Raw genomic sequence first — 27,195 nt, 5'->3', positions numbered from 1 at the left:
CTTAAGACCTAACATTTTATTCTAGAACCTGTCTTGACTTCTAATGAAGATCAAAGCTTTTGAATAAAATAGTCCATGAAATAATTTGTAAATGGAGATGAATTTGCAGGTTAGAGCCACCATAGGCCTTCCTGTTACCAAAGCAGGGCTGTCCTTAGAGGGCAGGTCCATAGACTCTTTAATGTTTTCCAGAGGGAAGCACTGCCTGGTGGGGTTTGGAAGGACATCATCCCACACTTCTCTTCATTCCATGTGCTCAACTAATTCATACTGCTGTATTTGCCACATCAACTATTTTGTATCCCTTTCTCTGGAAGTGTTCACTTAATATTTTGTTTTACGGTCTGGGTTTCCAGTTTTGCTCTTGCTTTTTTACAAGGTCTCTAGTTTTCTCCTGGCTTCCCAGGAAGGCCCTCGATGTCCTTGGGTGGTGGAGCCATGCAATCTTTCTACTTGGCCCTTGTGCAATGCAGTTCCCTTACTGCATCTATTTCCTAAGGGATTCAAGTCACTCCCTGAGTTCTAGATGTGGTTCAGCCTTGGAAATGTGGGAATTTCTCAAGATGCCCTGCTTTGTACTTAATTTAAGTTGCGAAATACTTTATTGGACCCTTGGGTTCTGTGCTATACTTTGGGCTTATTTTGTTTGTTTTTCAAGTTGTTCTTCTTAAGGTTTTCATTTTCTTTTTTTTTCTTTTTCCAATGTTTTCCTTGGTGTCTCCTAGAAGTCTCTCCTTTGACATCCAATCATTTTCTTTGAGTCTCTGGGCAATGAGATTCTCTCATGCAGGATGCCATTAAAGACAAGGACTACATGCAAGCCATTTTTGGTATGCCAATCTTTGTGGAGGTCTACTTTATAATACTGGGAGAAGCATTTGAAAATGAAAGTGATGAATATGTAGTAATCAGCCTATAGCAGCCACTCACTAAATATTTGCAGAATGGTAAAGTGTTTTGTGAGTTTCAAGATGCCTTTACAATTTTGGCTAATAACGCCCCACTCCACTCCCACAGCATCTCCTGCCCACACCATTGTGGCATGTACCCTCTGTGCTGTAGCTATTGATGGACTTGTCAGTCTCATCAAGCAAACGAGGTGCCTGAGTTATATGAGGCAAGAAAATAGCCTTTGTTCCCAGTCACACATCTCCTACACCTACCACATAGCCAGGAAGGAGCAATAAAAACAGTCATGTCCATAGCAATACTATAATAAAAGATCTGTAAAATATAGTCTTTGAGAAGATCTGAAATATCTTAGCCACGAAACTGAGTTACTACTTCTAGGAGTAGCCCAACATTTTGTATTTTCTTCTCCCTAGCGAGACATTTACGGTGTTACTCTTCATGGAGCATTGCCATGGAGATTTTCATTTAAAGCTCTTATTTCCAAGAGAAAGAATTATAAACATCCCAAGGTTAAAAGATCCAGTTGTATTTTATGAATTTGCATAATGGTCCATTTCCAGAACCTGGTAGGTTGATTACCAAAAGAATCCACCAAGGGGAAAAGTACCATTCAGATTTGTTTACACAAGGTTCCACACAAATCTGTCCTACCCAGCAGCTATGAAATTATCCCATTTCCATAGAGACTTATTTTCCTAGCCACCAGAGGATCACTTGTTCTAAATCAAATCATTGTATGTATTCAGCCAAACTAACTTGGTTACTAAAGTGATATAAAACATTCTGCCTAATGTTGAAGCCCAGACGTAGAGTGAGGCGGGAAATCAAGGAGAATAATTGGCTCCAAAATTTCCTTGTCTTACAAATATTTTTTCTTCTTCCATCATTTAACATTTTCTCCTTGACATTACTTTACTGAACTCATGCAGATTCTGTTCCTCCAAGGAAACAATTCACTTGGGCAGTGTGAACTCTGAGAGGTCACATTTTTTGGAGTTATCTGCTGCCAGAATGAATGGCTTCCATTTATTTTTCAGGTTGAAAAAGCTTTTTTCCTGTTCTTGAAACTCAAAAATGCACAGAGTAATTTAACTCAGACTGACCAAACAGAAAAAGCACGTTTAAGCTCTGATAGGGCCTGGAATGTCTGAGTCTGGAAGGAGAATCATTTGGAACTTTCTTTTGGAAGCCAGGCAGCCACATGATGGATTGTCTCAAAACCTGAGCTATGCTTTTCTATTGCAGTTTCTGAAGCAAGGAACCTTAGTACAGAAGGGCCAGAAATCTCTTAGAATGGATAACTAAGATAAGCAGTAAAAGTCTAGAGCAGTGGTCTCCTATCCTTTCTGTTTGACTCCAATCCACCAAATAAAAAAAAAAATTATGGGCAAATGTTTTCCCCATTTACATGCCACAAAGTGTCATTGCTGAAGTTTTGACGCCCTTGTGGCTATGAAATTGCAAACTGGAACACCACCACTAGAATTTGCAAAGGAAATTTCCAAGAAGTAGCTTCATTCTGAGCTCCCAAACCAGACCAAAATTCAAAGGGTTTAAAGAACAGGGAGAGGAACGGCATACTGACCTCACATCTTGGCAGAGAGCTGCAGTCCCATCTGACGAAGGGCAGATGGTTCTGATTCTTCATGCAGAGCCTTGAATTGCTTCCTCGAAGTAGGGAGGCTTTTGGGCGGCCTGCCAGACTCATACCTGAGATGCCTACAGTGACCTGTACGTAGGACAGATGAGACTGGGACAGAGTAAGCCCAGTCCCAAAGACTTCAGGGGCTAGGTGCCATCATGCTTCCTGCGGAATGGATGGGATTACCAAAAAGACAGAGCAGCAGTAGTTGGGTTCTGTCTAAAGGACTGCTTGAAGGGAGAGAGGAACCCAACAGCAAGAAGCTCCTGAGTCCTACATGCTAAGGAAGGAGTCCCAGGAAACCATCTGGAATAAAGGTGCATCTGCCTTGGTGAAGAAAAAACACATCTCCAGCTAGGACTCCCTGAAGAACTCTCAATGATGCCAACAAGATAAAGAATCTACTTTTATCTCATTCCAGATCCAGAGACAACAAAGCCCCTGGTGAGGCAGGAGCTGCCCCATCCCAGTCTTCTCCTCCCTCATTCTTCCCCCTCTCTCCTCTGAAACAGCACTTAGTGGGTGGGAGAGATGGGCACCGGGGCAGGGGGCAGAACTGACCACATCCTCTCCCTGAAGCAAGCCCCAGCATGGGAAGGCTCAGAAATCTCGACTTCAAGAGAAGAGTGAAGTTTTTGAATAATATCCCCAATCAAATGATTTCTGAACTGAGCTGTGTTTGCAGATTGGAGCCACCATAGGCCAGAGACTGTTGCCTGAAGCAGGGCTGGTTGTCAGTGGGCAGTGGGCGCATATCAGCACAGCCATTCCTGCTGTGGTCCTGCACCCCAGCCCACCCAGGACCCCCAGTGCAGATCATAGAGTATGCAAATCCATAACCGGTGCAAAGAAATCTCTAAATACTGATGTACTGGAAGCAAGGAAATGAATGAAGATGCAGCCATCACCCTGTGCTGGGGACTCCTGCTCCAGTTTTTGTGACACCATCTCAGACAGAGGGTCCCAAAGCAGGCAACCAGGGCCACTTCACAAATGAAATCTTATCATAACCAAATGGATTTCCCTACTTGAAAGCAATACAGACCTACAGGTTATCCGGAGCACCCCTGGATACATGCGCCCCATCTTTGGAGACCACTAAACCCCATAATAGAGGCTGGAAATTACACTGTAACACAGCAGAACCATGTCTCTGCATGTGTGCCTTGATCACATGCATGTGATTGTGTTTATTCTGTGTACCTGGATTTGACAAGCAGAAGACCACAGGATGCCCCCTGCCACTCCCTTGGTTCAAGCCCTCACTGTCACTCGTCTTCAGGCTGAGCCTTGCAGTGCCAAGTGCCTGGCCTCCTGCCTGGTAACACCTGTTCGTGGCTCCCCGTGTGTGGAGGCCACTGTGTGGACCTGGCATTTTAGGACATCCCACCACCTAATCATGCCAAAGTCATCATCCATTCATTCTCCTGATAACACACTGCACACACCACCCTCACCCCATGCCATGCCCTCTTTTTCCTGTTTCCCATGGCCTCTCTGTCTCTAGATTGTCCAAAGTCCTAGGGCCACCCCCTTGCTCTAACTGTCCCAGGCACTCAAAGGCAGGATTGCTCTGAATGGAACCTTGTTTACACACATAACAGATCTTTGGGCCCAGCTACCCAGGGGCATGACCTGCCCTTTCCTTCTGCTTCAAGCCCCCTACTCAGTTCTCAGTTCTAGAAAAAATCCCAGCTTCATTCCGGTGAAACTGGAGGCTCCATGAAAATGCATTTCGCCCTGTCCTGCTGCAGAAGGAAGTCGTCCAGACTGAGCTCACACCAGCATCTGAGCAAAAGCAACAGGTCACTCTGGCTCCTGAAAGGCAACATTTCCAGAGAAATCTTGAAGTTTTTATCTAATGATTTTTCATCGTCCTAGAGGGCAAAGTCGGGGTTTTACATGAAAACTTCCGTGTTAAAATAGAAAGACACTTTTCAAAGAATTCTTTCCTCAGTTCTAACCATACTGTAGTGTTGTGTTTGTAGGGTTGTGTTACTTCGAGTAAGATTAGGATGTCCCCAGACTCTGAGTTCCTCACTGCATTGGGATGAAAAATGCCCCATGGTTACTATTTGCCTCTGCAAATTTCAACATCTGCTCAATAATACATGGAGTCCTTATTATGTATTTTTGAAATATTTTGCTTCATTGTTTTACTAATGTAGTTACTTCAAAATAGCTTAATCTTTTTTTCTGAGCCTCCTCACTTCTCATGTGTCAGTAATAGCACCCTAATTTTGTAATAAAACATATTGCAAAGACATCTTAACACAAAATGATGTTCAGAACACAAATATTTAACTCAGAGTCCAGATTCTTGAAAGAAGACAGATGATAGAATAAAAGCAAGTTACCTTAGTATATAGTAATATATTCAAATAATTCGACATAGGAGGGAGGATATTAAAATAATAATGAATATGAAAACAGCTAATTTATTGCACACTTATGAGGAGATAGACATGGTGTTGGGCACTTAAAATACAGTATCTTATTTAATTCTTACAACAGCCCTAAGATGTAGATGCTGCTATTAGACCCATTACACAGATGTGGAAACTGAGGCTCAAAGAGTCTAAGTTAATTTTCCCAAAATCAACAGTGAGGCTAGGATTTAAACGCAGACATTGCTGACTTGGTCTATGTAACTGTCATCGTAACTCGCATACTTGTTTCATTGCAACACCCCCCTCACACACACACTGTGCTTTGCCTCCTCCCCCGGCTAAGTGGAGAGACTTTACTTTTAGGTCAGGCTGCACCATCACTACTTTTACTGGAATTAATGACACTTATATGTGATGGCTTGTAAAACTAGATTTTCAAAAAAGAAAAACAAAAATATGTTCATAATATTTAAAAAAAACGTTCTTTCATTGTTGGGTACAGAATTCATATAATATCTATTAGACCAACTCATTAATACATTTTTTCTGATCTTATCAATCCTTACTACTACACTTCTGGCTGATTCATTAGTTTTCCCCACTGTGACCATAACTTAATTATTTCTAATTGTAATTCTAAAAGTTTTGGCTTAGAGATTCGGAGACTATGTTGTTAGTGACATTTAGGCTGAAAATCCTACTGAAAACACATATTTTATTAGTAAGTAATATATTGCTTAATCTCGAAAATGCTTTCCCTTAAATACTAGTTTTACCTAATGTTAACATTGGTGCAATCACTTTCGGTTGGTTAGTAATTCCATGGTCCACCTTTCCATTTCTTTACTTTTAATTGAATTTTTCTTTGCCATTTTATTTTAGATGGATGTTTAGGGCCGGGTTTTGTTTTGTATCATTTATTTGTCATAATCAAATGTAAAAATCCTTTAATTTATAATTCAAATTTAGTGTTTACATTGCAATTACCCATATTTGCACTTATTTTTACCATATTATTTGGTGTTTTCTCTGTACCATGTTTTTTGTTCATTATTTCTTTGTTTCTTTTTTCTATCTTGTATAAAACTGGTTAGGTTCCCTTAATTCATTTTTTCCCCTAATGATTTTGAAGTTTGTACTCTATTTTCATTTTTTTAGTTACCCTCAAATTTCCAATTTACATACTTAAATAAATAAATATATAATTAATCATTCTTTTACTTTCATGCTGAACAACACAAAGATACTGAAACATATCACTTCTGATTCCTACCCTTCTACCTACCATGCTATTGCTTGTTAGTACCTTAGTTGTACCTATTTTTAAACCTTCCCCAAATTTTCTTTTTACCCCCAGACACTGCTGTTTTATATTTCCTAACATATTTGCCCTTTTTTTGGTCACCATTTGTTCCTGGCAACTGACTCCTACCTCAGGTTAAATTTCTGTCTAACTACAACCCATCTTTTAGTAGTTACGTCTTAGTGGGCTTATATGGGAGAAACTTTAGCCCCTGTGTTTTTGAAAATGAGATTATTCCTTTATTTTGGCATTAACTGTTGTGGGGAAAAATCTGTCAATATAATTGTCTTTGTAAGAAAGACTGTCTCTTTCTCTAATGTTCTCTGGTTTTAATACGTCTAGTGTAGTTCTATTTTTATTCATTCTTCTCCAGAACTCCCGTGCTTCCCTAAAACAAAAATGCGTATTTTCTTTAAATCTGAAGATCCTCAGCCTTTATCTCTTTAAATATTGTTCGTCCTCCTTTTGCTTTGTTCTCTCCTGGAATTCCTGTTTCAAGGACCCAACCTCCATCCTCTCCGTGTCTCTCAGCTGCTGCGTCTTTTTCTTTCTGTGCCGCATTCTCTTTCGCATCCTCAGAACCATCTTCCTGTTCACCAGTCCCTCAGCAGTGCTTCATCTGTGTTTTGTTCTGCCACTGAGTTTTGATTTTTCAATGACTATGCTTTTTCACCTAAAGAACTTCTGTGGCCTTCTTTCAAATCACTTTCCACACTGATTAATGCTTTGAGTAACCATACTCATTTATTCTTATGTCTTTCATACTTCGAAATCTTTTTATTTCATTGTTCTTTTCAGATTAATTGCACTCTTTGCAGTTTTGAAGGTGCTGATTCTGTTTATTGCATTTGGTGACTCTCCCTCATGGTGGATCGTTTTCTTGGTGGTGGGTTTTTAATTCTGATTGTCAGCTCATCTTCAATGAAGTTGTTTTTTCTGTGGGAGTCCCATGACCTCTGGGCTGTGAAGTTTCCCTACAGCAATAATTTCACATTTTCTTCACTAAAAATACAGGACTTTAATGGTCTTGAACAGTTATTTTAATTTCTCCACTTGGAATTCCCACACCAGACTGACTGTCCAAATTTGGATTGCACATCTGTGTGTGTGCAAACTGGCGTTTCAATTTTTCAAGGATGACTTTCTATCCCCTCTTCCCCAGACAGTAAATTTTCTTACAGTATTCTCGAGTTTTTGAGTTTCTATTTATAGTAAGGGACAGCTTTATGAAGCTCTAGACTTTATGCACCAACTTCAGATCTGACTCCCCCTTACTATGGTCCAATACCCCATCCTCATTCTACAGAGGGGCGAGACCCCAGCCTCTGCCCCAAAGGCCTCCCTATCTGTCAGCCTCCTCATTCGACCCATGGAAAGGTCACTGTTTTCTTTTTTCTCTGAGGTAAACTAAATGTCAAAATTTTTTTATTTCTACCTTATGAAACATAGAGTGCCTATTTTACAGGAAGCAAAACTAAGTCTACAAGTAGTTAGGACCCTCGTCTAAGGTTGCAGAGTTAGCTCTGTGCCCTTTAGGGTCCGGCTCCAACCTATCTGGCTCTGTATATACCCTTTTCTCTCTCATCCCTGTGTCTTGCTGTCCTATACATCTGTCCCTGATGCCCAGTGCCCAGAGCACACCAGGAATTGTGAGTGCCATGGAGCAAGGGTGGGTGGGGGCCACTGCTGCACCGGACCTGGATACAGGTGAGAATGTGCGTGGAGACTCTGCCTTTCTCTCCAAGGGTGGCCCCCCAGCAGCACCAGTAGACACTGGGGGCTAATTGGAAATGCAAGTTCGTGGCCCCCTCTCAGACTTTCTGGATCAGAATCTGCAATAAAAAAAAAAAAATCCCCGTGTGATTCCATGATTCACATCACAGTGAAGTCAGAGAAGCACTGGCCTAGAAGTAATCTAGAATTTATATGTTGAGAACCTGAAGCCAGATGGGTGTGGGATTTAGTGACAGGCATGTCTGAAAGAAGAATTCAAGGCTCACACTTCTCTCTTCCAAGAGCCATCTCTTGGTCACATGAAAGGTTTTCCCCTTGAGGGACCCACATGCCAAATGTTAATCAACCTCCGTCTATTCCCAGGCTTAAGACTTTGGCCAATCCCCCAAACTGAGCATTCCTGAGACCTCTGTCTCTGGAAAGGCAGCTTGTTCCTCGCTCTACCCAGACATCCACTGTCAGCAGAGAAATTCCTGAGGAAAGTGCTGATGAGGGAACCCTCTGTGGCCTTCGTGGGTCGAGGTTTTCTTGTGGCTCCAGGGTTGAGCAGAGAGGGACCCACATTAGTCAACTGGGGCTGCTGTTGCAAATGCCTCAGACTAGGCAGCTTAAATGACAGAAGTTATTTTCTCAAAGTCCTGGAGGCTGGAAGTCCAAGATCAAGGTGCCGATAGGGTTGGTTTCTCCTGAGGCCTCTCTCCTCGGCTCGCAGATGGCTGTTTTCTCCCTGTGCTTTCACATGGCCATCCCTTTGCACGTGTCTGTGTTCTCATCTCCTTTTCTTATTAGGACATCAATCATATTGGATTTGGGCCCACCCTAATGCCTCATTTTAACATAATCACCAGGCCCTAGCTTCAAATACAGTAACCCTCTGATGCTATACTGGGGGCTAGGGCTTCAACATAGGAATTTGGGGGAAAAGGATTCAGCTTACAGCACACCCCACTTTCCATGGAGGGAGGGTTTGAAAAGTCACTTTTCCTCTACACACAGTGTGTCACAGTGGCTGTTCTCTCTGACGCATCACCTGCTATGTTCTCGCCAAGCCTGGTAGTGGGAGAGCAGGCTAGTGAGGGAAGGAGGGAAGACAGAAAAATGCATAAAGATGTAAATATATTTTCTCTTTAGTCAAAGCCAGCATTTTTCTCTGAGAAAGTCCCTGGTCGTCCCGACGTCTGCTCTGGTGTGTGTTTGCAGCTGCTGCTGCTACAAGAACAAGACCTTCTCTTTAGCTCGGGGCAAACTTCAGTCCAGTTTCCTTTTTGTTGTTTTTAAGCTAGAATGCTTATTTTGACCCCATATGCAGTCCACCAGCTGGAATTCAAAAGCCCATGAAAAAATGTTTCAAAGACATATGTTTTTAAAACTGACTGTCTGTAAATCCCCTGTGAGGACCTGTTGCTGCTTTTGAAATTCCTAAATCCATTATGTTCTCAATCTTGCCTAAATGAGGAGGTAGGGGAGGTTTATTTTTGAAAGGATTTTGAAGTCTTCAAGTATACCCCCTGGCTAACTGAAAATATGACAGAGATCTCATTTGTAGTTCCCAAATGCTCTAAGTTCTGATGACTATCAAATGCTTTTATCAAGGATTTTGTCCTTGTTCCTCCTCACTCCCTATACAGGTTGAGAATCCAAAATAACAGACTCCAAAGTCTAAAATGCTGTAAAATTATAAACTTTTGAAGTACCAACAGATGCTCAAGGGAATGTTCATTGGAGCATGTCAGATTTCAGATTTTTAGACTTGGCTTGCTGAACTGGTAAGTCCCATGCAAGTATTCCAAAATCCAAAATACCCAAAATTCAAAACATTTCTGGTCCAAAGCATTTCAGATAAGAGATTCTCAACACCTGTTATTTATTAGGATTCATTGTTAGAATTCACAGTTGCCCAGAGAGATTTAAAAGGACTGAGATTAAGCCCTGCAGCAAATTAAGACAGACACAGACAAGCTGAGCAGAGTGGGATTTACAAAATTTGTGAATGTGTAACTGTACCCTGAGAGGAAAGAAACCTGGACTGTCCTCCAAGGTTAGGGAAACACCTTTGTTACTCAAGCCTCCAATTTGCCATCCAAGCCTATCCAAGCACTATAATCAAGACAATCATGTGAAGTCAATCCCGGTGGCGACTGAACAGAAAACTCTCCCAGCAGGCGGAAGCCAGAGGAGGTGAAGCCCCAGCCCCACCTTGCCCCAAGACGTGCCTCACAAGGATGTGCAAAGTGACCACACCAACCTTTCACAGATAGCACCACCTTGTCAGGGATATTCATCTACAAAAGTAGGCACACACTCTCAGTTACCCCCACTTTGGTTCTGTCTCTAAAATAAATGTAGAATTTGATTAGACATGCACAGAAAAGAGACAAATATAATCAGACCATGTCAGACTTTATACATGGTACATAAAATTTATGGGAGCCCATTGTTTTAGACTGGGCACCTGCTCTAGGCCCAACAGGCCAGACAAACCGGAATGGAGTCCCTCATGCTAGGTGCCACATAATCAAATCAAACCTAGAAACGGAGGTTCTGAAAAACTCATAGCAACCAATCAAAAGGAACCCAGTCAACCTGAGCCAGCATAATAAGGAAGTACCCTCAGCTTTAACCCCATAAGGAAAGCAGCTTTGAAACACCAAATTCATTTTTTGTAACCTATTTCTGCTTTCTTCAGCCTTTTCTGCCTATAAAGCCCACCCCTCTTCTCAAGCTAATTGGAGCACCTATTTTGTAGACGGAATGCTGCCCAATTCATAAATCACTAAGAAAAACCAATTAGATCTTTGAAACTCAATTTGTTGACATGTTGTTCTTTGACACAAGTAAGCAGAGAACAAGGATGGGCTGGCATCAGGACACGCCCCAGAGATGCAAGAGGACAGCTCCCCACTTACTCCTCCCCAGTAGGCTTCCTTGTTTACTCATGGGGAGGCACCAGCTGCCGTTTTTCTTCTTTCGCCTCTGCATTCAATGAGGCTGCTGACTGCTGTGCTCCCAGACAGCTCTACCATTACAATGGGACACTTGAGGAATTATCTTCCAATCTTTTCTCACAAAACCCTAAACTTTGATTCTCACAGAATCAACCTAAATTAAGAGTCTAGGGATCCCCTTCTCCTTTGTCATTGGAGAGACTGAGGCTCCAGCCTGTTCAAGGGTCTCTAATTCAAAACTAAGTGTTCTGGACACACTTAGAGGCCAGTGGAATAAGATCATGATTCTTTCCCCAACACTGATGTGCTTCCACGAATTTAGAAAGGGACAGAGGGTCTCCTGGGAGGAAAGGAACTACAAAAATGAGCCCTTCTCCCCATCCACTGAGGCTTGAAACTATGAAAATATGGGTGGAAACCAGGATGCTCTACCCAAGTTTAGGTTGCCAGAAGGGAAAAGAGGTTCCTGAAAGGGAAATCATCTTACACATGAGAACCCATTCATGGTCACTGGGGGTGGCATCTTCTTATCAACTTACATTAGATCTCATCTTGACACAACACATTTAGCAGCATGTGTGAACCCAGAGGGAAAAAAATGTATGTCTTTTGGTTAAAAAAAAAAAAAAAAAAGGAAGCAATATTCTTTCAGGGCCCAGGCAGATTGTCTTTGAGATACCCCCTTAATGATGAATCCAAGGTGTCCCCACACCCGAGGGTCAGATAGCATTGACTAAGGCCCCCCTGCACAGTGGGAATTTGGGGAAGCCCAGGGATCCTTAGGGAGAAGGCACAACAGTGTCCTTGTCGTATTTTTATCAGAGCCAGAGTTGTGCAGCAATTTATGTCACTACAGCTGCCAGGGAGGGAGGAATTTCCCATGCTACCATCTGTAAGCCAGTTTCTGAGTCTGACCTCCAGAGGCAAGCCTAAGTCCCCAGTACTCACCCCAGACAAGCTGTGAGAACACCCTGGCCTGACACCAAGTCAAGGGTGTGCTCCCTTTTGAAATTCCTGGGAACATCTGTGGAGAGAAGTCCCAGGGCAATGCTAGAACTCTCGCTGTGCAGGGGGACTGGGGGAAGTGTGCCATTGTCAGGGAATCTAGTGTTTATGGCATACAGTATAAACATGACCCCCTTTGTCCTCTCTAGCTGATAAAGTGTGAGACTGGCTGGTTTGGTTATGTAGACATTGTTTCTACCAGGCCATACCTGTTACTGTTCTGTCCTGTGTGATATGGCCCTGGGCCTGTGGATGCCTGTGTTGAGGCAATGAACACTGAGCCTATTGTATTAAGTTCTAATATGGTTATTATGGGGAGGCATGAAAGGCCAGGTGGTTACATGAGATTTCCCCTAAAGGGGGTAGGGCGGGTGGGCATTCCTGACATCAATAATTAGGAGAAAGAGTTTATCAGAAATGAAATAGAAACTTCCTCTCTCTACTACGGCAAGCAGATAGGGGACCTCTCACATCTTACTCTGCTTTCTGGACATGGGTGGTTTGATTACTAAGTGTGGGATTCTGGCTGGAGAGCTCTGAGACAGCTACCATGAAGTTGAGCCACATCACTCAACTTTATGCCACTCTATTTCTCTTATGTTACCCCCAACTTCTGCAAAGACTTGTCTAAATGGCATGGGCTTGACTTGGTTTTGTTGCTAGGAAAGGGGCATCTTTCTTCATTAACCCTGAGTTGTTCAGGACATGTAGTCCTGCCAAGGATAAGAAGTAGGGACAGTCACACAGAAACCCCAAGGCAAAGGTTTGGGGTTGGGCACAGGGGTATGGTTCTCTCTCTGCAGCCAACCTTGGGGAGGAGCTCTGTTTGACCTCAAGGAAGCCTAAATCTTCTTACAGCCCAGACTGGAACTGGTAAGTGACAGGTAATGGAAAGAACTGAAGCTTCCGTTAGCAGATAGAGGAAGCTGGGTCCTTGAGTTTGCTGTTCAAATTGACAACAGCATGTGCCAACTTAGACATTCCCAGAAGCTGGATGCTGCTAGTAGCTCTAGAAGATCCAGTTCATCAATCCAGCAACATGTGAAATACAGCCAGCATGTTTCCTGGACAATCCTCTGTTTAATTTCATTAGTAAAGTTTTCTAGGGACCCCTGTGGAGAGAGTTGGCTTGGGAATTTGGGAAATAAATAGTGAAGATAAACATTTCAACAGAATTTCTCAGAGGCACCAAAGAAATGTAATTGAGTCCAGGAACTGAAAATTTACTTTGACTGTATCACTGTCCACAAGAGATTTGTCACAGGGGAGCATAGCACATAGATTGATAGGGGGTGTGAGCTTTTTTTTTTTTTTTTTTTTGGTCTGGCTTATTTTACTCAGTATAGTTCACTCTTGTTGCCAAGTCATAATCCATTGTATGTATATACCACAGATTGTTTATCCATTAATCTACTCATGGGCATTTAGATTGTTTCCAGTTTGGGCTACTACAAATAAAGCTGCTGTGAACATTGATGTATAAATCTCTGTATGGATATATGCTTTCATTTATGTTAGATAAATATACAGGAGTGGAACGGATGGATTATGTTACAGGCATATATTCAACTTTTTTAGGAGCCTACCAAACCATTTTCCAATGTGTAGAAGAGTTCCAGTTTCTCCACATTCCTGTCAATACTTGGTATGTTGTCTTTTTCATTTTAGTCACTCAAATAGCTGTGTAGTGGTATCTTTGTGGGTTTCATTTACATTTTCCTAAAAAGCTAAGCATATTTCCATGTGCTTATTTGCATATTTATGCCTTCTGTGGTGAGATGTCTGTTCACATCTTTTGCACATTTAGCTGTTTTTCCTTATTACTGAGTTTTGAGAGCTCTTTACCTATTTAGGATATGTCTTTCTTCAGATATTTTATTTGCAAATATTTTCTTCCAGATTGTGGTCTGTCTTCATTCCATCAACAATGAAGACAAGAAGTTTTAATTTATTAAGTTCAATGTATCCATTTTATTTTTATTTTATGGATTGAGCTTTTGGTATAGTATCTTGAAAAAATCTTTGCCTTACTCAAAAGCATGAAGATTTTCTCCTCCATTTTCTACTAGAAGATTTATAGCTTTTGATTTCACATTTAAGTCTATGATACATTCGAGTTAAGCTTTTGTATATGATACAAGGTATAAGTTAAAAGTTCATTGTATTTTGCATGGATGTGTCCACTATTACAGTCTTTTATGGAAAAGACTTATCCTTTCTCCACTGAAATGCTTCTACATTTTTCTTGAAAATCAATATCCCATACAAGTGTGTTTATTTCTTGACTTTATTTTGTTCCACTGATCTTCTTGTTTATCTTAATGCCAATACTACACTATCTTGATTACTGTAGCTTTATAATAAGTCCTTAAATCAGGTAGTGTTGGTCTTCCAACTTTGTTCTTTGTTTTTTTTTTTGTTTTGTTTTGTCTTTTAAAGTTGTTTTGGCTACTATAGGTCTTTTAAATTTTACTTTAGGTCTTTTGAATTTTAGAATTAACTGACAATTTTTCTCTTATAAAAAGTCTGCTGACATTTTGATTGGGATCCTATTGACTCTATTGATTCAGGGAGAATTACATCTTAATAATGTTGCATCTTCTAACTCACAAACAACATATTGCTCTCTACTTATTTAGATTTTATTTAATTTTTCTCAACAACATATTTTGTTATTGGTGTAGGTTGAGGTCTTTCACGTGTTTCGTCAGATTTATCTCTAAGTAATTCATATTTAGTGCTATTATAAATAATACTGTTTTTAATGTTAGTTTTTGGGGGGTTGTTGCTATAGTATGTTAAAATAAAATTGATTTTTGTATTTGATTTTGTCTTGCAATGTTGCTAAATTCACTTATTAGTTCTCGTAGCTTTTTTGTAGGTTCCATCAGATTTTCTACATAGGCAATCATGTGTCTCCAGGTCCACTGGGCTTGACCCTGGGCCAGGCTGAAGTCAGCAGAAAGGGCATCACTGCCTGCAGGGAGGGACTGAGAAGAAGAGCAAGCACAGAGCACAGAAGCCAGAGCCTGCCAGGGGAGCCTTGGGAAACCCAAAGCTAGGGGTCATCTGAGAAGAGTGATATCTTTGGCAAAATCCAAAGTCTGGAGAAAACAAATCCAAACTGGAGAGGAAGGAGAGAAGGGCCAGGCTGTGCAGAGGCATGGCCCAGGGCAGAACAGGATGCCACGCTGAAGCTGAACACTGTTCCTGATGCCTCGACAGCTTACTCCACACCAGAAAGCCTGCCTTGTGCCTTGTTACAAGTTTCCTGTCCAGTCCTTTTCCTTTTAGCTTCAATGTCCCACGCATCCTCTCATCCATTCACTCAACAGTCATTTGTTAACCCATGAGTCAAGACTCAAGCTAGGCATGAGCGATAGAAAGGGTAAGAATAAGCCAGTAAACATAGAAGTTGCCTTTGTGGAGCTCAGAGACTACTGAGGGAGGCAGATAAACACAACCAAAGTTATGGGACAATGGGATTAACTACATAGGAAAGTGACTTAGAAAGATCTTTGAAGCTAAGAATAGCAGTGCTAGCTCTGCCTAGGTGAGTCAGAGAGTAGTCCTTTAATTATATTCCCTACAAAATAAGTGAGTTCTTTAGGGAAAGGGGAAATAAAGGGTGGGAGGGCCCTGGCTCCATTGCTGAATTCTCTATGGCTAACTCAGGGCCTGGCACATAGTCACAGTTCAAGTTGGTTTTGCAATGGACTGACATTGACTTTTCAGTTTTCTCTATTTTTATCCATTTTATTACTGCTGCCAGATTATTTCCCAAAGCATAGAGCAAACAACAGGCAGTTCTCCAGCGGTAAGCTTCTCCACTGCACCAAAACATTCTCAGAATTAGGAGTGTATTCTCTAGCCCTGTGGATCTCTCAGTTGTTTTTGCTTTTGTTTCTATTTTGGTGGCTAGCAACAGAAAACAACCACGGCTCCTGAAAGCAAAAACATTTTTAATTGAAAGCCTATGAGAGATTCAAAAAATAGAAACAGGAGGACCAGACTTCCAAAACGACAAGACTCAGGATAGTTCAGGGATGTGGAGAACTTGAATTGATGATGGCCTGTGCCTTTGGGGTGCAGTTACTGGGGCGAACGGAAGCCCAGGGCAATCACACTTCCGGTTTCTCCTCTCAGACAAAAATTCCAAGGAGAGAACAGTGGATTGACCTGGCTTGGTCCCATCCTGACTTATTGGTCAGCAAAGATAGGAGCAAGTTAGGACAACTTGGTTGACAGCCACACTAAAAAGCTACCTTATGGAGAAAGGGCCTCCAGCACAAAATTAGGGAGCCGTTACCAGAAGATGAGGTGGACGCCAGGCAGGCAGAAGCAAAAACAAACAACAAGGTGAAAAAGCACAAAGAGTCAAAAATGTTTTTGACCACTCAAGCAGTAAAAAATATCTCCAAAAGTGGGTACAAGTGACTTTTTTGTCTCATCCAACACTTCTGTCTTTCACACCCCCTTTGCTCCAGTGAAACTGGCCCTTTCCAGTGCAGGAAGCAGCAGGCTCACATGTCTGCAGGAGCTTTTCTGCACCACCACTCCCCACCCCTACTCCTTGAGATTCTTGCATGGCTGGCACCTTCTGGTCACTCCTGGTCAGCAGGCTCAGATGCCATCCCCTGCACTTCCTGTCTCCTCCCGCAGGCCATCCTGACTGCCTGCTATAGTATGCCAGAGAGCGGCTGGGCCATTCACTCCTGCAGAGAAGCTAGGATGCTCTCCTCACCTGTGAACCCCAGGCCCCAGCTGAGGCCCTGGTACCATGTCGATGCCCAGGGAAAGCTGAGAAGGGAAGGTGGGCAGGGCCACTCCCAGGCCACAAAGCAGGTGCTTTGCATACACTTCTGCTCCCTTGTGCCACATTTAGACCTGTTACCTCATTTGAAAATGACCAGCCTCTAAAACTCATTTCTGTGATACTACATTCTAGTCATCAATCAAATTATGGCTTCCAGAGCAGCCAATATTGCCCATGTGCCTGGGATATAAATGCATCGAGGCAGCCAGAGAATGGGATATGCCACAGACCAGGGTCAAGGATGTGGCTTCTAATGTCTGCCTTGCAGCTGATTGCTGTATGGCCAGATGCTCCCTGAGGCTCCACTTCTCCAAGAACAGGAGGAGAGGCTGTCACTCTCTGGTTTCTGTAGCAGGAGGACAGAGGTCCTAGAGCCAGCTACGCCCAGGTGTAAATCATGCCTCTCTCTCCTACTAGCTTTGGGGCCTGAATAATTAATTTAGCACCAAACTCCACTGATCATCAGAAGCTCCTGGTGAACTCTTGGAAATTATAGATATTTTGACTCTAGAAATGTTGATTTAGGACGTCTGGAAAGAAACTCAGAAATCTGTATTCCAAAAGCTTCGGGGTGATTCTGCTGATCAGCCAGGCTGAGGAGCCACTTCCTCAGTTGCTCTGAACCTGTTTCCTCATCAGTAAAATGGAAATAAGAACGTTTTCTTCAGAGGATTCTTTAAGAGGACTCATGAGATAATGTGTGCACATTTCTTGGCAGGCACAGTGGGCATGCCGTGGGGGTTGGTCAGTGGTGGCTGGGCCAGTAGGGATGCCTGAGACTGTCCTACAAGGCACTTCATCTGGCACTGGACAGTGATGAGCATGGCGGGTGCTTTCCTGGCCCCAGGGAGACTGTGGGCCAGAGCAGGGGAGACAGACAGCACACAGGACACTGAGGAGGCATTTCTGTTTGCCATTCTTCTTCTTTGGGTCTGCCACTAAACCCTACCTGGACAGTCACTGTGAGGGTGGCCAGAGTGCATGGGTCCCAGGACACAGCCTGGGTGCTGGGGCCAGGTGGGGCTGGAGAGGCAGAGACCACATTCTGAGTGGGGAGCCAGCCGGATGCTGACGCAGGTGAAGATAAAGAGGCGCCTGGTAGGAGGCGGGGGCTGTACGGGGAGAATTCACTGTGGGCTGGGTGTCCAAGTAATGGGGAAGCTGCAGGTTCAGTATGTGTTGCATCTTGAGGGCAAGAGAAGTGGACACGGCTCTCCATTCCACTCTCATCCCCACCAAGCAAGTCAAGCTCTGACGAGGGGTTGAGGCTGCTTTGAGATCATTTCATTCCTGGCTGGAGCATCACAGCAGAGGTGATTCAGAGGCAAAAGACTCAAGACAGGTTCCTGGCACAGCCAGGATCCCTCGGCTTCCTGGAAAAGCTGAACCACTATGTCCCTGGTCCTTAGCGAGTGCCTATGAGGATGGAGGGGTACGACTGTAGGGTATGGGGTGAAAATTTGGTAGAGTTTAGAATAATTTAGAAGCATAAGGATTCCTTGAAGGGGGAAAAATGAGCTATGTAAGAACAAGAAGTAACGGTTAAAAAAAAAACAAACAGGATGGAGTTATATGTTGCACTGTTTTGAAAACAAAATTTCGGCACCTGGGCTAAAGGTCAAAGCTGATGGATCAGAAATCAGTTCAAGGCACCACATTTTGGGTACTCAGGCAGCAAGATGAGCCAGCAAGAGCTCAACTGTCCCTGAAGGTGTAAAACCTCAGGGAAGGAGCTGGAGCCAATTGGAGGCCCTGTAAAAAGGCCATAGGTGACTGTGCAACTCATAATGAGCAAAGAAGACACCTGGAGTTACATCAGCCAAGTGGTAGCTTCCAGCTCAGGACCTGAGGGCTTCAGAAAGGATTTGCCCTTAATCTACACTTAGTAGACTGGTGTCTTTGAGCACATGTTAGTTCAGTGAGTTGTGTGGAGCATGTAGTCAGAGCATGTATGTGCCATGATAAAAAAAAAAAGGAAGGAAAAATGGGAAGGAAGGGAGGGAGGGAGGGAGGGAGAGAAAGGAGAAGGAGAGGGGAAAAGGAAGTGTGAAGATGAAGGTGCAATCCCAAAGCCTCCACCCTGGGTCCTGCACACTGCCCTCCTGTGCAGATCAGATGGGCTCATGGACCTGTAGCAGCCCTGTGTCAACTGCTGAGCCTGTGCCATTGCAGGGGGCACAGTAGCACTGGAGGGGCCCACCCCTCTGGATGAATATTAGTTCCAGGAGAGAGGCTTCAAGTTCAGCCACATCTTCACCCTAACAGACAGCAATCCCTTGATGCTGCAAACCCACGCAAGGGTCCTCTCTGAACAGGATTTCCTTATTGGTTAATTCTATAGGAAAGTATTTTCCCCCTAAAAACTTAAAGAAAATAATCTCAAGTTGGCTGCAGTACGAAGAGAAATCTAGGTGTAATCAAGCCTAGGGCTCCTCAGATGAAGAGCAAAGGAAGATGCAGGAGGTACAGAAAGGCAGGATGGCGTGTTGTGGCCCGAGAGCCTGGACCAGAACCACAGACCCAGGGCAGCCCTTTCCCATCCTATGTCTTTATGCAAGCTATTTATCCTCACTGTGCCTCAGTTTCTTCATCCAGGAAGTGGAATATTAAAAGTACCTCTTCACATAGCTGTGAAAAGCAAATGGATTAGCACACATATGAGCTAGAACAGACAGCGTGGCATGTAGTGACACTGCGTGGGGTGCTTATTCTTACCAGGTTTTACAAAGCTCTGCTTCCCAGGTGTGCTTTGCCACTGCTGACCTTTAGAGAGAAATTGACTGCAGAAAAGATGCCAATCATTAATTTCTGTGATCTCCTGCCCCCAAGCTTGCAGATCAGAGCTTAGAAAGGACTTAGGTGCTCACCCTGAACTCAGATCATTTTTGGCAAGGAATTGCCAATTAATTATATCAAGCATGACTTGCTCTGAGCTAGAAATGTCATAACAAAGATTTTCCTTCAAGAGATGGATCAGGGGGCCTGTTTGCCCTGAAAACACCAGGGAAGCTGACAAGACATTCAATGGATGTGCTGCCCTGCAGAGGAGGAAAGGGGAGGAGAATCAGCAGCAAAGGAAGGAAGAATAAACAATTTTGAAAGGCACTTCAGATTCATTTTATCATCACACAGGTCAGAAACTGTCTTTCAGGGCACATTAGCACCACCTCGCTCTCTGCACTCTCTCACCCGGTCCTCCATGGCTGTGGCCAAGCAGAGGCTGGGTGCCACGTCATACCTTGTTCTGTTCTGTCTTCACCCACATCTGATAGATCATCAAGCACTGCTGCTTCTGTCTAACCCCGCTTGGGTTCAGGATTTCATTACCAACACATGGCTCACTTAAGAAAATCTGTCTGGCAGGAAAAGTGAGGACAGCTTTGGGTTTCATCCTAAGAAAGAATTCAAGAGGAGGGGGAAAAGCATCCACCAATGAAAAATATCTAAAATTCAGGCCAACTGCAAGGAGGCATCTTTCACCCTGTCCTGGGCAAGTGTGCCCTGCACTCTGCCCTGCACTCCACATGGAGATCTGACTTTTCTCATCTCTGCATCTCCCTTTGATTGCTGCCAATCAAATGGCCCTGAGCCCACACAGGCCCTGCTGTCCAAAGGCGTCTTCTCACAGACCCTCTCTGTGAGTCATCTGGCTCACCTGGCCCAATGTCGGCATCCCTGTGTGTGTTTCATTTTCAAAATCCAGAAGAAAGACAGTGTAACTGGTCAATATGGTGCCATATGGAGCTACCCAGCTGGGCAGGGCTTTCTCAACAGGCCACTGACAGAATACCTAAAGTCAGCTGCTTTCCAGCAGGCTCAAACCCACAGTCCTGTCATTAATAGCAATATCATGTAAAAAAAATATATATATTTTTTGACCTTCAGTGGTCAACGCACTCATTTATACTTCTAACTGTGTATACATTGGGCATCAGCAGGTATGGGCATGCAGAGAATCACTCATTAGAGGGGCAAGAGGAAGATAAAGAACAACCAGCTCCTGAACACATTAAAGCTCTGTTGGGGTCATGTTACACTTCATGAATCCAGACCCATGGCAGAGAAGAGTTTGCCATAGCCAGTTACAAATTGTTTCTTTTACAATGTTCTTTCTTATCAACAGTTCACGGGAGGAGTGTCTCTACCGCAACCCACCAGGGCAACCCCACACGTGAAGTCAGCATTTAAACATCGGTCAGGGATGCACCAGACCACCCAGGCTCCCACAAGCTCCCAGCCCGGCGCCCACGCTGGCCAGGCCTGTGCTGGCTGGAGCTCTGGGACCTGGATTGGGGCCGCCAAGATGCTTTGAGAGGTCTGACATTACCACTTATTTAACCATGGTGTTGAAGGTGCAGGGCCAGAGTGTGGTCTCCATGGCAACTGATTGCAGCATTGCACATATCTCGAGGGAGAAGTATGTTTTTAGATGGATGATAGAAGAGGTGGTTTGAGAAAAATGTCCAGATTGTTTAACTGTTTTGTGGCATTGGGAAACTTATTTAAACTTTGACTTCTTTTCCACAAAAAGGAACTATAGATGTGTACATGGATTTCAGTGGAGATTGGTAAGAGCAGTCTAGAATAGTATTTACCCACTAGAATAGAGGAGGGTAATTTGGCAAGGGGTGGCTTCAGTTTCTGAAATTGGCTCCAGTTTTAGAAATGACAGAAAGCAAATGACATCATCCCGGTGGCCTGACAAATACCTTCAATTTATCCCATTATTCTACGTAGCTCTTTAATCTTAAACAAAAGGTGGCTAAAACGGTGACTTTCATAGAGTTGCTCCATGGTAGTACTATGTATGGGTCACTCCATTTCCTTCCTGGGCTAGTAAATACCTCTGCTTTTATGGTGAGGACTTCTGCCAGCTGTAATGAGCTCCCCTGCGTTCCCCAGGGCTGAGAGCAACTGTGTTGGCCCCTCGTGACTCAGCTTCCTGTGCACCTGGTTTCAGGTCTGAGCCCTCAGGGAGCTGACCTGGGGGAAATGGCTCCTCCTTCATGAGATCAGCATGGCTCCTCGTGCCATGAGGGGCAGGCACCAAAGCCCTGCTGAGCCCAAGTCTCCTCTGAGCTCACAGAGGGCAGCCCTCGACTGGCTGAGCCAGCTTCATGCCCCATCATGGTCATCTGGGCACAGAGCCTGGCCCTCTGTGACAGGGACAGAGGGTTGCTGCCAAGAGCTCAGTCCTGGCTGCTATCTGCAAATGGGGAGGAAAGATGTCCTCTTCCAACCCGTGGAAGCTGGGAAACCTAGCAGATATTCGAATGAGTTCCTAGGACCTAGAGAGCTGATAATGGGGGCTCACAGCTGCTGAACTGAGCTCCCAACCGGAGCCCCAGCCCAGGTTGGTCCAAGAGTAAAAACAAAGCAGTCCAGAAGACCTAACTAACAGGGAGCTTGAGGGAGCAAGCCAAACTCTACAACACCCTAGGAATTAATACCCAAAATATATACATCATGTTAAGAAATAGCTAAAAGCAGTCATGTAGAATTTAAATCTTATCTCACACCTCTTGGAGTAAAATCAAGGTCAGATTTTACTCTGACTTTACGCTTAGATTTTACTCTTCCTCTGTCTTACAGCAGTGGGAGAGCTCTGAATGGGCTTGATAGATACAGATGGATATGATTGGTCAGGAATTTGGCAGAATGTCCGTAAGATCAATTGCATGCACTGCATTGAAAATGCCAAGTTCTGGGGTGGAACTGCCTTATTTCAGAATATATGATGCTTGAGGGCTCACAATTATCTGAAAGAAAAAACCCCAGAAATAAGATGTCAACAACTTCATTTTTGTAACCCATATTGATGACTGTGAAAAACTCTTTGGCATCAATAAAACTTGAGTGATTGCCTTTTCCAATTGTCCAAAATGAGAAGCAGACCCAAGCAGGCACATTTCTGCCAAGGGAGATTTCTCTTAATTATCCCTGAACCTCACTGGCTGCAGGGCTTGGTAAAGAGCCGCAGCCTCTGCTCTCTGTAACATGACCTCTTCTATAGCACACGCTCGTGTGCACAGGCATCTGCACACACATGCACAAAATGCACACCTAAGAAGAGAACCCAGCAGGACCAAGCCGGCTTAGAAAGATGACGATGGGACTTGCTAGGTAAGAATGCGGGCAGAGCACAGGACAGATGACAAATCTTTGCCAAAAGCTTTATAACATGGGACCCAGTTTGCTAAGAGGTCCTCAGCCTCTGTGTTTGGATAAATGAGAGTTTAAATTAATCAAAAGTGACTTGCCTTCTAAAACCACACAGAATTCTTTTTTTTTTTGCAATAAAACCTCAAGACTCCTAAATCTCAAAGAAGCAAAAAAGCCGTGTCCCTTAGAACTAAAATAGAAAGAGAAGGAAGCGGCAGCCAAGAACATTATTTCCAGCACACATAGGACCACTCCTCTGTCTTCATACCCGTTATGACTTGGAAAGGAGGTTAAGGGTCCAGTTTAACCCACCAACATTAATATTTTGAGGCCAAGTGGCATCTTCCTGGAGTGGGGGCTGAACAGGCCCATGGAGAGCGTGCATTCTTTCTGAACCACGAAGGGCTGCAGTGCCTTCGGTGCTTAAATCCAAGGAGCCGAAGATAATTTCCAAAAGACTGTGCTTTCTAAGGGCAGAAGGTGAAGGGAACAAACAATGCTCCAACTCCCTGAGGGCTGGGAAGATTATTAGGTTACCATTTCAAGACAGGAACATTCTGACATGATGTAGTATTTGGACTCAAGAGTGGAAGGCTGAACCCAAAGCAAATCAGTTAAGCTTGGATATTGGGGAAGTGATTTCCCTTCTCCCAACTTGACTATTTTCTCCCTGTATTGATTCATTGCATCTACAAACCTTAACACTTTTACCACATGACTGCTATTTTTCTCTCTATCTTCCCAAGTCCCCTCATTGGAAACCACTGTTGGCCAAACATGCTAATAAGAGGGACTGTCCTGGCCAAACCACAGGAGAGACAATTACAGACTTTGATTGCAGGCCACACACTCACTGGTTCTCATTCTAACCTCCATTCTCTTCCTTCTTTATCCTCCCTCTGTTGGGGTGAGCATTTGGCATCAAATGAACCTAGGCACGGTTCTGTGCGCTCACTAGTGCTGACAGTGTAGGCAAGAAACAACTTTCTGAGCCTGTTTTCTCAAATGGGAGATAAAACCCACTGGGGTGAGAATTAAATGAGATAGTTAATAAGGGTAATGCCATTAACCTACCAGCCCTGAGCTCTATCACACCAGCCCTTTAAAAGCAGAGAGCTTGCTCCGGCTTCCCTGTGGCGTGGGTGGGTGCAGAACTCCCAGGGGCTCATTCCACCAAATTTCCCCACAAAGCCCTGCATAAAACGCCATTGTAGGGCCCAGCTCCGTCTGAGAGAGCCTGTCAGGACAGTTCAACAGCCTTGTTTCCAAATAAGTAGAAATATGAAACAGGCTGGTATACTTTTGTTTAAAATCTGACCTCTTTTTTAAGATGACCATTGTTTTCCTAAATTCACTTTCCTTCCTTTGCTTCCTGTCCATAAAGTTCACACTCACATGCTCGAAACACCTCACAGCAGGGAATGCACATGATGTCACCCAGGAGGACCTCTGCAGGGGAATTCCAAGTCAGAGCCATGCCACCGTGAGAAGTCACCACGAGTCTTGGGCCGCATGGGTCATGTTCAGATGCTCTGGGCTGACCCTCCCACTTCCCTCGGCATGTGCACACACACCTCTTGGGGGAGTGGAGCCCTGTGAGCCCGAGAGAGAGAGAGAGAGAAAGAGAGAGAGAGAGAGAAAAGAGGCCACGGAAGGCTCTGTCGCTGATGGGCTTTCCAGATGGCGATTTAAATTATTCTGAGTTGTCTGAAATACCATTGCCCTTACTGCTTTTCTGTTTTTCTTATAGACTTTTTAATTCTAACAGATGAAAGACTTTTAAATGATTTTTCATAAAGGTATAAAATTACTCCTGCAAAGAGAAAAATTACTAACGCATATAAATAAACATATTCTGTTTACAATTTTTTGATTGAAGGAGAGGTCAGGGATGCTTTGATTCATTTGCCACCCCTCCTCCCTTCGTTTTAGAATGTGCCTTCATCTTCTCTTCCTGCTTCCTTACACCTTTGAAATGCTCCCACATCTCCTCTTTGCTGATGGTGTTCCCTGCTCTTCTCTTCCCCCAAGAAGAATTAGTTCTTCCCTGTTGATGGCTTTCTAATTGTTTTATTTACCCCAGCTACAGTATTGATTACTCCCCAATTGTTTGCATAAACTCTATTTCTTGACCCACTCAGCTACTTCATGGAGACCTATAATGCTAGTACCATAGGAAAGCTTCTGGTCCTGGAAATTAAAAAATGAGAAACTGAGCCCAGAAACCACATGGCAGGGAAAATGTAGAGTGCGAGAGACAGGGCTGGTGGTGGTGTGGGTTGATCTAGGCAGTGGGTGAGTGAGTCTTTCTCAAGAGAGTTCATTGAGGGATTTGGAAAGAAAGCACAGGTGTCCCACTGGCTATTAGGTATGCATGTGGAGTTGGGCACCTTGGTCTGGTGGGGTAACACTCCTCACATCACACTGGCTGGGAATAAGTGGGAATTACCTTCTCAGTCTGGAGCTCTTTGTAAATGTTTGTGCTATTCTTTCCATGAAGGCAAAGCTAGCAAGGATGGACAACACCATGGCCCCAAGAGACACCCTTTCCTGGGAAGGAGCTTGAAAGACGAAGGTTCTCCAGGGCTGCCTGCAATGGTCTCTTCATCCATCCAACCAAATTGTGTTTAGTCGGCACTTGCTGTGGGTTAGAGACAGTGGTAAGTTCTAGGAAGGGAGGGCAGATTCTCAAACCTCTTTTCTAGAGGAAGATGAAAGAGGTCTTGTTGACAAGTTTCCCAAATCCAAAGAAGAAAGCAGAGTGAAAACAAGTGAGGCAGATGGGGCAAGGACCCCCAGCGGCAAGTCTGGGTTTGTCATAGTCAAGGCAAGAAGAGTAGGTCCCCCTGGCAAGCCCTGACTGGAGTTTCTCTGGGGGCAGTTCCCAGGAATACAACCAGGAAATGATTATCTCGGGGTTTAACCCTAAATGTGGGCCCCAGCACTGTGAGGGAGAGGGAGAGCCAAGGTTCCTTGAGTCAGGTGTGACATTTGCACATAGAGTCACTGCTGGGGGACTGTGTAAGCAGGAAGGTGCCTTAGCTGGGTGCTGGTTTTCCCCAACCCACAGAATGCGCACAGTTGGGAAAGAATTCCTCCACAGTGCTTGTGACACAGAAGCCAAAACATTGACTTTTTTCCAAATGAATATGTTGGGAATCTGGGAGAAAGAGAGAGGCTGGGGACGAGAGAGAGAGGAACTGATTCTACTCCATTTGGGGAGGAAAGAATAGAGAGTTCAGAGAGGAAGAAAACATGTCGATAAACCTAGAAGGGGGATATGTGTGTGTCACCTGGAAAGGGAGGGCAAGAGCAACCTTGGCAGAGAAAACTCCATGAAGTGTGGCCAGAGCACAGGCTTTGAGAAAGACACTGAGAAATAAGATCAGACAGGTGGAGAGGCCACACCTCAGAGGGCCACACTAGGACGTTGTGTTTCTTTGGATAGAATGATCTCCCTTAACCTTCAAACTCCTTAAGGAGCCTGATCTCATATCCCCTGAGGGTCTTAGATCATAACCAAAAGGGAACCCCTGTGTGCATAATTTATTTTAAATATTTTTAAATATTCCAGTTTTATCTTCTACTCTGTAAGTACGTTGATATTTGCTTTAATATTTAAAAATAGTTCTAAGCTTCACGTAACATGGATGCTCCAGAGTAACACAGGACATCTCCCAGGAGTCTTTTGGTGCCCTAGAACCCAGGGAAGTGCCCCCAGGGGACCACGCAGCTCAGGCTGAAAAGAACGGTTACTTGCAACCCGGAGTCCTTGAAGCATTTTAAGAAGAAGAATAATTTTAGTAAATTAAGAAGCCACCTAGGTTATGAGATCTGGGGCTGATGGGCAGTGGGACAGTGCAAGAGGCGTCAAAGTGGAGACTGTTGGGGCCTGGCGATGGTGGGAAGAGGGGGGTGCAGGAAAATGTTCTCTAATGCTTAGCAGCAGTGGAGAACAGGGAAACAGTTGTAGAAAGGAGAGGGAGAGGCGGGGGGCTGGTGTCAGGCAAAGGAGGCATTTACAATACCTACTGCCCCTGGCAAGGCAGGCACCAGATTATTAGGTTATGGCCATGCCGGCCAGGGCACCATGCCGATGTGTGTCAGCAGCTGCGAGTCCAGGCCGGAGACCTCGCAGTGGAGAAGGGGGTGGGGGGACACCCACAGAGTGGCCGAAACACCGCAGGTTCCCCGGAGCGGTGGTATCGACATACGAGGTGTAGGTGGCCCCTGTAATGTTAATGGTGTAACGCCGGGGAACGGGAAAAATGACTTCTTGATAAACG

General features: G+C 44.1%; 1 long non-coding RNA gene across 1 annotated transcript; it reads left to right on the top strand.

The window, feature by feature from the left end:
* Nucleotides 1–12,412: 12,412 nt before the first annotated feature.
* Nucleotides 12,413–16,350, top strand: LOC134736407 (uncharacterized). The gene is made up of 3 exons (XR_010120407.1): nt 12,413–12,804; nt 13,510–13,576; nt 14,802–16,350. It is a non-coding gene; the product is annotated as an uncharacterized lncRNA (long non-coding RNA).
* The last annotated feature ends 10,845 nt before the right edge of the window (nt 16,351–27,195 follow it).

The sequence above is a fragment of the Symphalangus syndactylus genome, chromosome 4, assembly GCF_028878055.3.
Source record: "Symphalangus syndactylus isolate Jambi chromosome 4, NHGRI_mSymSyn1-v2.1_pri, whole genome shotgun sequence".
NCBI classification, from domain to species: Eukaryota; Metazoa; Chordata; class Mammalia; order Primates; family Hylobatidae; genus Symphalangus; species Symphalangus syndactylus.
Note: the sequence above shows the minus strand (reverse complement) of the source record. Positions and strands in the feature narration are given on the sequence as shown.